The sequence below is a fragment of the Arachis hypogaea genome, chromosome 19 (genome assembly GCF_003086295.3).
Source record: "Arachis hypogaea cultivar Tifrunner chromosome 19, arahy.Tifrunner.gnm2.J5K5, whole genome shotgun sequence".
Lineage (NCBI taxonomy): Eukaryota > Viridiplantae > Streptophyta > Magnoliopsida > Fabales > Fabaceae > Arachis > Arachis hypogaea.
This window is the reverse complement of record NC_092054.1, coordinates 115,879,031-115,889,447: the sequence shown is the minus strand read 5'-3', so window position 1 is coordinate 115,889,447 and position 10,417 is coordinate 115,879,031.

Sequence of the window (10,417 nt, the reverse complement as noted above, 5' to 3'; positions counted from 1 at the left end):
TTGTATTTGTGAGTTGTAATCAAGAATAGGAATATGGTTAAGGTTTGGAGTTGCTTTGTCTTTCTGAATTAACTCTGGTATTACTGTCTTCTTTACTTGTGAGTGATTTCTTCAATTACAAGTTGTAAGTGATTAACGCTGGTTTGAACAGCCACTAATACTCTTCCATATCTGAACCCCAGGGTTAGTGTGGATCCATTCTGATTGAGGGTGAAGCTAGTATAGTCCATTTTCCTTAATGATCCTACTCAAAGCACAACAGACAAGGTCGGATATTCCGGATCAGAGAATGCTGCATCTTTGGGTTCTAACCTCTACCACAGAGACCCTAATCTCCTTGAAAATCGGCTAATCTGGTGTCTTAAGAAGTCCCCAACGAAGTCATGGATTAGCCATCTGAGAGATGTATAATCAAGCTGGTGGTTCGATCCTTTCAACTAAAGTATTCACACGAACCCAAGTAGACACGGGTGTTTGTCAGGCATGTTTGTCTTAGTATGATGAACATAGCTGATTGTCACTGATCATCATATTCACCATGTTGAAGAACGAGTATACATCTTAGAATTAATCAAACACGGATCAAAGAAAAACAATAATACTTTTATTAATTCATAGGACTCAGCAGGACTCCTCCCTTCAACTTAGGAGGTTTAGAAACTCATACTGAAAAGAAATACAATGATGGTAAACGAAAATATGCTGGAAGAGATGATGTTGTTTTTAATAACATAAATATAATTCCTTAAATACTAAACAAATGACTAATAAGGGTAAAACAATCTTTTTAGTGATAAAATCCACTTCTGGGGCCCACTAGGTGAGTATTTGGGCTAAGCTTTGATGAGATTCACGTGCTATGAGGCCCCTAGGGCATTAAAAACGCTGGCTAGGGGATCCTCTCTGGGCGTTTGGGCGCTGGACTCCGCTTTGTGGGCGCTGGATGCTTGGAAGTGGCAGGAAGCTGGCGTTGGACGCCAGTTTTGGGCCTTCTAATCTAAAGCAAAGTATGGACTATTATACATTACTGGAAAGTTCTAGAAGTCAGCTTTCCATCTGTAGCTCCAGAAAAGCTCTTCCGAGTGCAAGGAGGTCAGATCCGGACAGCATCTGCAGCGATTTCTTTGTCTCTGAATCAGACTTTTGCTCCAGCTCCTCAATTTCAGGTAAAAATTACCTGAAATTGCACAAAAACACAAAAACTCATAGTAGAATCCAAAAATGTGAATTTAACACTAAAACCTATAAAAACTTAATAAAAACTAAACAAGACATACTAAAAACTATATGAAAATGATGTCAAAAAGCGTATAAAATATCCGCTCATCACTGAACTATCTTCTTCTTCGTTAAGAGATGGCCAAAGTATTCTGCCCGAAAAATTACACTCACAATCCCATTAAAGTAGCAACAAACCTTCCATGACCAACATTACAATTAGGGATAGCAAAATAGACTGAATTCGTCGGGCTATTTGTCGAACTCGTCAAAAAGACAGTCAGGACTAGAATTTAAAACCAGCAAAACCCATAGATTTTGGCATGATGGGCCGGCCCATTAGGTCAAAAATTATTTTATCTTATTTTTATTAAATAAAAAAATTATTATTACTACAAAAATTAACAATTATATAATTTTTAAATAATTTTTTATTTTTTTATTTTTTAGTTATTAATTTTATTTATTTTATTTTACACTTTTATATATATATATATATATATATATATATATATTATATTATGTGACTTACTTTTTAAAATAAACATGATTTTATTAATAGATATTATTTTAAATAATTCTATAAAATTAAAAATTAAAAAATATAATAAAAAATTATATTATAATTTAATTATTTTTTATTTAATTTTTTAATAATTATTTTTTATTAATTTTAATTAATTTTTTTTGTTTTAAAAAGAGTTAAATCGACTAGTCTACCAGTCTGTCAATTTGATGTCAAAGAAACTAATCTACTAACCCGCTAACTCGATATCAAACAAAACGAATTAATATTTTGAACCCATTTTACTTAACAAAAGCGACTACTAGCTTTGTCACTTCTAATTACAACGCCTCAACCACCAAAATTACACTCGCAACCTCTGCCGCACCAGAGAATTATTTACACTTTGTTTGGATGGAAGATGGAAAATGGAAGAAAAGAAAATAGGAGGAAAGAAAATGAAAGGAAAGAAAATAAGAAGAAAAGTTGATTTTTTTTATGTTGTTTGGATGAAGAGAAAATGGATAGAAAAAATGAGAGAAAGAAAATCATAACCAAATGAAATTACATTAAAACCCTTCATTTTTCTTTTTGTTTTTTTTAACACCATGGATAAAATAGTAATTTCACTTTCACTTTGTGTATTATCATCCATTTTCATCGCAAGAGTGAGAGGAAAACTTGAGAGTGGGTCCCATGCTACTTTTTTTTTCTTTCCTTCTAATTTCCATTGTCATCCAATCAATGAAAAATGAAGTTTTTCATCTATTTTCCCTCCTTATATTTTCCTTCCTTGCATTTTCTATTGATCCAAACAGTGCGTTAGTGTGATATTATACATGATACATATTCAGTAATGAGGATGTAATCCTGGCGTCATATTAGCACATTCAATTCTATGGAGGAAAAAAAATTCCACTAGCCAGAGGCAAGGATATCTCCATGATCCATTATTATTACTATGATATACTGCATATTATATTTTATGCACGAGGATTCAAATACCAATGTGCCGCACATAATAATGATAAATAGTTATATTTTTGTTGTTATGGGTTATCTGAAACGATGGTTTAAATTTAAATATGCGATTCAGACTCTTTTTAAGGCGGTGTTTGACTTGTTATAATGTCGAAGTGTCGCCATTTGAATTCTTGGTGAGGAAGTAGAGGATGATACTTAAAAAACTCCTATACTTAAGTTAGCCAAAGTTTTATATAGGTTTTTAGTAGATTAGATTCTGATGTATCATATATTTATAGTAGGTGGAATAACCACCTTTAAAGTAGTTTCACTTTTAATGATGGATGATCGTTCCGTTTATCTTTAGAAATTTATTGAGATCTCCCTTAGAGAGATAAAATGAGATATTCCAAGAAGCCGTTACTTATTCAGATAAGTAGGATTGAGCCACTTTTATCGTGCCCTTCTATGAGATCGAGTAAATAGATGAGGCCACCTTTTTAGACGGACTGTTATTCTTATTGGATCTGACTTTATGTTTTAGGGTTAAAGTATGAACAATACTCATATTTTTCGAACATTGCAACAATTTATTAAAGAAGTTGAATTACCTAGTTAATATTAATCAACTTTTTTAATTTTAAACATTTTTATTTTTTTAAGATTTAATGCCTAAAATTTATAAAGATTTAGTTAATTTATATTCTAAAGATATATTTTAAAAAATCGACTTCTTCTTGTTGAGGAGAGTCGACCGAAAATTTTGTATTAATTATAAAATTATTTTGGAAAAGAGTTTAACAACACAACATAGGATGCTCGTTATGGATTTTTTGCGTTGAGCAAAAATTGAGAAAAAGACATCATACAAAAAATTTCAGGACGAGGTGGTGGCGGATGAAAGGTGGGGAACGAAGAAACTTCCTAAGACGGGTAGGAGAAGAGGCAAAGTAGGATGGGATGGAAGCACAGAGGGGATGTGAAGGGAGATGGCACAAGTTATTAGAAAAATAACAAAAGAAAGTTTTGGTGAATTTAGAGGGATATGACCAAGAGACAAGGAGTCCTGGTGGTGGAATGCGAGTGTACAAGAAAAAATAAAGACAAAAAGATAGTGTTTTAAGGAGTGGTCTTTGTGCCGCAATGCAGATAATTGGAAAAAATATAAGGCAGCTAAGAAAGAGATAAAAGTGGCTGTAAGTAAAGCAAGAACAAGAGCATATGAGGGTCTCTACCAGTCTTTAGGCACGGAGGAAGGAGAAAAAGGTATATATAGAATCGCAAAAAGTCTTGAAAAAAAACGAGAGACTTGGATCAAGTTAAGTGTATAAAAGATAAAGACGGAGAGGATTTGGCTCAAGAAGAGAAGATCAATGAAAGGTGGAAGAGCTACTTCTACGAGTTATTTAATGAATGACAGAAGACTCTTTCGAGCCTTAGTCGATTATGCACGATAGAAGAAGATCAAAATTTCGATTACTATCGAAGGATTCAAGACTTCGAGGTAAATGAGGCTCTAAAGCGGATGAAAAATGGCAGGACAGTATGACCCGATAATATTCCGATTGAAATTTGGAAGGCCTTTGGAGAGAAAGGCATCAGTTGGTTAACCAAACTTTTTAATGAGATTTTAAGGTTAAAGAAGATACCAGATGAGTGGAGAAAGAGCATCTTGGTACCTATCTACAAGAATAAGAGGGATATACAAAGTTGTAAAAATAATAGAGAGATCAAACTCATGAGCCATACCATGAAGTTATGGGAAATGGTGATAGAACAGAGGTTGAGACAAGAGACACAAGTAACAGAGAGCCAATTTGGTTTTATGCCAGGCAGATCTACCACTGAAGCGATATACCTGTTAAGAATGATGATGAAGAGGTATGGTAGTAATAAAAGGCATCTAAATATGATGTTTATTGATTTGGAAAAAGCGTACAATGGGTATCGAGGGAGGTCTTAAGGAAGATTTTGGAGAGGAAGAGAGTGAAGATCGCATATATTCATGCAATTAAAGACATGCATGATGGGGCTACAACTAGTGTAAAGATTCAATGTGGTGTGACAGAAAAATTTTCTATTTGTATAGGATTACACACTAGGGATCATTCTTAAGTTCATAGATTTTCACATTAGTCTTGAAAATACTCACAAAGCATATTCAAGAGCCTGTGCCATGGTGCATATTTTTTACTGATGATATCGTCTTTATGGGAGAGTCCAAGGAAGGCCTAAATAAGAAGTTGAATTTATGGAAAGAAGCTCTAGAACTGTATGGTCTGTGCATAAGCTGTAGCAAGACGGAATATATGAAATATAAGTTTGGCCACCGAAGGAAAAATCCTAATACAGAGGTGAAGATTGGAGAAAATATCCTACCAAAAGTTAAAAGTTTTAAGTATCTTGGATCATTGGATGTATCATATAGGATAATGGAGAGATTGAATTTGATGTAAATCATAGGATCCAATAAGGTTGGTCAAAATGGCGGAGTGCGTCTGGTTTTATATGTGACAAAAAAGTGTCTTTAAAATTTAAAGGTAAATTCTATCATACTGCTATCAGACCAACTATGCTTTATGGTACAGAGTGTTCGGTGGCCAAAGAAAAACATGAACATAAGTTAAGTGTGGCAGAGATGAAGATGTTGAGATGAATGAGTAGTCATACGCGATTGAATAGAATAAGGAATGAAAATATAAGAGAGAGAGTTGGAGTAGCACCTATTGTGAAAAAAATGGTAGAATTGCGTCTCGGGTGGTTTGGACATATAAGAAGAAGACCAACGGAGCACCCAATCAAAAAGGTGGATGAGATAGAAGATGGACACAGGGTGAAAGGAAGAGGAAGACCATCCATAAGGTGGTCAAGCGAGATTTACATGTAAACAGTCTTTCTATAGACATGATATATACATGATAGATTTCAATAGTGTTGTTTGATCTATGTAGCTGACCTCACCTAGTGGGACAAGCTTTTGTTGTTGTTGTTGTTATAATAATAATAATAAAATTTTAATATATTTGATGTATTTAATGCATTAAAAATATTTACTTTTTTAACAATTTTTATAAAAAAAATTATGATATTTTTAATTTATATCTTTAGAATATAAATTAATAAAATTCGATTTATGATTTGAAACTTAAAATTAATAATTTATAGTTTAGAATATAAAATTTAAGATAAAAAATAATTTAAAAAAATTGACTAATATAAATTTAAAAATTTGATTTTGTAGCATTACACAAAATCGTGTGAATATTTCTTCAAAAAAAAAAAGTATTGATTCCGCTTTAACTTAGGCTTTTCTATTTTGTGTATTTTATGGCTTAATACTAATTAATGAAATGTAACAAATTCGATTAAAAAATAAATTATAGAATTTTACTAACAATAACTGGTTAAGAATATTATAAAAGAATAATTTTTATTAAATTTTTTTAACAAGATTAAAGTTTTATATTTTTGATGTATTAAATGAATAAAAAAATTTTAAAAATTTCTAATATTATCCTCTTGATAAGGTCGAAGGCATTATTAATATAATTTCTAAACGAAATCATCAGAATTAAAAAGAAAAACGTATTTAATAATCTAAATTAAAGTTTTATAAAATAAAGATAAATGTATGAAACAAAGATTAAGAATGCATTTTGGTTTGGACCATATACAATAAAAATGAGTGGAATTTAAATGGTAAGACTCATTAAGCATATCATCAACGACTAATAAGAGAATGAATAATAAAGTTGGTCATCCAAATTTTTTTAAATTAAGTATTTAATTAAATTATAGTGCATTTAGTTTTAAATATATGTATATACGTAGTGTTGTTTTTTATTCTCATTTAGATCTTCTGTCATTATTATCATTATTATTGGTATCTTTTTTATATTTTATATATATTAAAAAAATTAGAATACAGAAATTTCGATCCACAGCATAAAACATTTTAAAGAATTATATACTTAAAATATTAACGTCTAACTAATAAAATACAAACAACATAAAAATTTTAGTGCATAGCACACAATTTTTTGACACAGCACAAAATATATGCATTATAGAAAATTTTTATGTACAGCACAAAAATTTTTAAAAGATTATATATTTAAAAAATTAATTTATTTAACTAATAAATTATATTTGTAACAAAAATTTATGTGTTATATATAAAATTTATGTGTTATGTGTAAAAAATTTTATGTCATATCCATAAATTTGTAATTTGTATAAAAATTTTTGTATTATATGCAAAATTTTCTGTTTTATGTCAATAAATTTTTGTATTCTATTTCTAAAAAAAATTGTTCTGACAAAGTGCGAAAGTGCGAAAAAGAGAAGCGATGACGCATACGCGCATTTTTTTTTAACTTGTGTCAAATTTAGTTAGACTTGATTAAAAAAAAATTTGTACTTGTAACATTACCGAAAAAAATTACAAATTAAATTAATAACCTTAGAAATTAAATTCTTTAAAGCTCTGATCTATTTTCATGCTATTTTTTTTTTCAAAGAAATTTTGCCAACCAATTAGGGAGTTACTTAAGGATATCAAAATGAGTAAATTTCAAATTTTTATTTTGTTCAATATATTGAAAACTAAATTACTTGACACCTTTAAGGACAAATTCGAAGGCATAGCAGAAGTACAGTAAATTTTTTTTTTTTTTTTGTCATTTTTCATCCAATTTCTCGTTAGATGCATAAAGAGCAATTGCCCCTTAGATTATTAATGAGAATTAAATAGCGTAACGCGTGATTGACGAGGTAAAAGGTTTGAGTGATGATGAGCAGTGACTCATTTGCGTCATAGCCTCACAGGATTAATAGATAGTGACAAATGTGAGGTCTAACTCATTTGACCTCAAAACAAGTTATCTTTTCCTCATTTGTTTGCATATATTATATTATATGGAATGCGTGTCCAATTTTAATGTGTTTTCTTCTGTTTAGGGACACATTCATCCGAACAAACTCATAACTATTTCCTTCTCTCTTCAATGCTCAATCTTCCCACCAAACACCCACCAATTTAGACTGTACCCTTCTTTAATTTTCATTCATTACCAATGTGCCATCTTGCACCGTGTGAACCACAATTCATAAATTGTTTGGACAAAGCTTTTAATCATTTTTTTATCCAGAAAGGCAGAAAGGTTGCAATGCAAGTAAAGAGGCAATTTTGGGCATAAGATTATTCGGTGCATCTATTGGGGGATATAGTTAGAAAGTGGAGGAGAAAATATGCTTCACACGAAACAACCTACCATACCCTTCCCATAATATCTACAAATTCTATTTATTAATAATAATAATAACAATAATAATAATTATATGCTTTGTGCCATGTTGTTTGGTCGATTGACATTTTCCATACAATGTCAACCTTGGTACTATATTATATAGTTTTTCTCGGTGAAAGGGAGTGCACCCCATTTCTTGTTCTCACTTCCCTTTAATTTGATTGCATGGTCCATCACTTTTACTATAAGCTTGGATCATCAGTAGTTTAAAGAAGCATTCTATTCATGTGCAATAACTGATCATTTTTCATGTATGCTTAGAAATAGTAGTTTAATTAATCTTCTAACATGCATGTGCTTTCATTTAACATCCTATTAGGCTAATAAGAGGAGTGCTACACATACAAGTCATTTTTGTTTACAAGTCTTACAAGTTGGGCCTAACACGCGCGTTACTGAACCATCTTCGCGTGTTTCATCTTCGTTTCATTTTTTTACGAAAAAGAAGAAGAAGAGACACAGAGAAAGAAGAAGAAGAAGAGGACGAGGAAGCACGGAGAAAGAAGAAGAAAAAGAGACACAAAAAAAAAAAACGTGAAAACGGCGTGAATATAAATGACTTGTATAATTTATATGGAAAATCGTTCTCTCTTTGCCTTCGATCTCCTTCAGTTTTTTTCGATTTTCATGGTTTCTGAAATCAAGCTTTGAAATTGTTTTGAAGATGATGAAATTTCAAAAATACACCCGAACGATTACAAAAATACACACAAACGATTACAGAAATACATCCAAAGGATTACAGAAATACACCCAAAGGATTTAAGAAATACACCCAATATAGGGGGAGACAGTATATTTTTTAATGTTTTGCTGGTTAAGAATGAGGCACATGACAGAGACAATCTAGAAAAAAAATCTAGAAGAACAGTAAAACAGTACCTTGAATAATGTTTCTTCGTTTTTTCTGGTGATTTTGATGAAGGAGAAGGAGAAAACGAAAAGAGGAGAAGAAATTTCAATAAAAAAATAGGGAGGAAGATGTGGTGTTGATGATGATGATAACGAGAGAGAAAAATTACGAAAAAGAAGAAAAAGAAGAAAAAGAGACACGGAGGGAAGATGTGGTGTTGATGATGATGATAACGAGAGAGAAAAATTACGAAAAAGAAGAAAAAGAAAAAAAAGAGACACGGAAGAAGAAGAAGAGGCACAAAAAAAAATGTGAAACGGCGTGAATATAAATGACTTGTATGACTTGTATTGAAAATCACTTGTATGTGGAGAATTACTCATTAGGTTATTATTTTGTATTTGTTTTATTCACATTTAATTTGCGGTGAAAAATTCGTGTATAATTGTTTTAACGTGAAGTTGATAGTTCGAAAATCATTAGATAGTAATTTAGTCAATCTTATCAAATCGTCTAACAATTTTTAAATATCAACTTTACATAAAGACAACAGCATATAAATTTCTACCTTAATTTATTATTACAATAACTCTAATAGTATTTTTTATTGAATTTTATGATGCATGTCTTAAAATTATCAATCATATTATTAGATATACAATAAAATTAATAATCATTATAAAATACACATAAAAATATAAAATATATACTAAAAATGAATTAAACTACATATGTATTTATACACAAATATATAATAATTAGTTTTGGTATACAAATAGTAATTTTATAAAATTATTTATTCTAAAAATTTAAATAATAATAATAATAATAATAATAATAATAATAATAATAATAATAATAATCTATTATGTATTACTAATTTTACAATAAAAATATATCACATGCCACTTTCTCATTGCAATTGAATTTAAATTTTTCTTCTAAAATTAAAGAATCTCTCTCTCTCTCTCTCTCTCTCTCTCTCTCTCTCTCTCTCTCTCTCTCTCTCTCTCTCTCTCTCTCTCTCTCTCTCTCTCTCTCTTATATATCATTACCAGTGAATGACCCGTGCGATGTTCGGTTCGTGCGATGTACAGTTCTCTCTCTCTCTCTCTCTCTCTCTCTCTCTCTCTCTCTCTCTCTCTCTCTCTCTCTCTCTCTCTCTCTTATATATCATTACCAGTGAATGACCCGTGCGATGTTCGGTTCGTGCGATGTACAGTTCTCGTGTTAAAAATTATGTTAAGTATAAATAACATAATACTATAATAAAATTAAATTATATTTTAAATACTATAATAAATAATTGTGTGTACATTTGTAGTGCATGACTCGTGCAATACATGAAAAATAATAAATTAATTAATTTTTATAAGTTAATATAATACAGGCCACACATACATCACAATAATACGCACTATCTTCCATATTTTTATTACGAATGTGCCACATATAATTGCATATTTCAAACTAAATCACCAAATTAAATAAACAAAAACCTCCACTTATAAATGAGAACAACGAATTTTTTATGGCTAATATTAAGATATTATTAACATAAAAAAATTT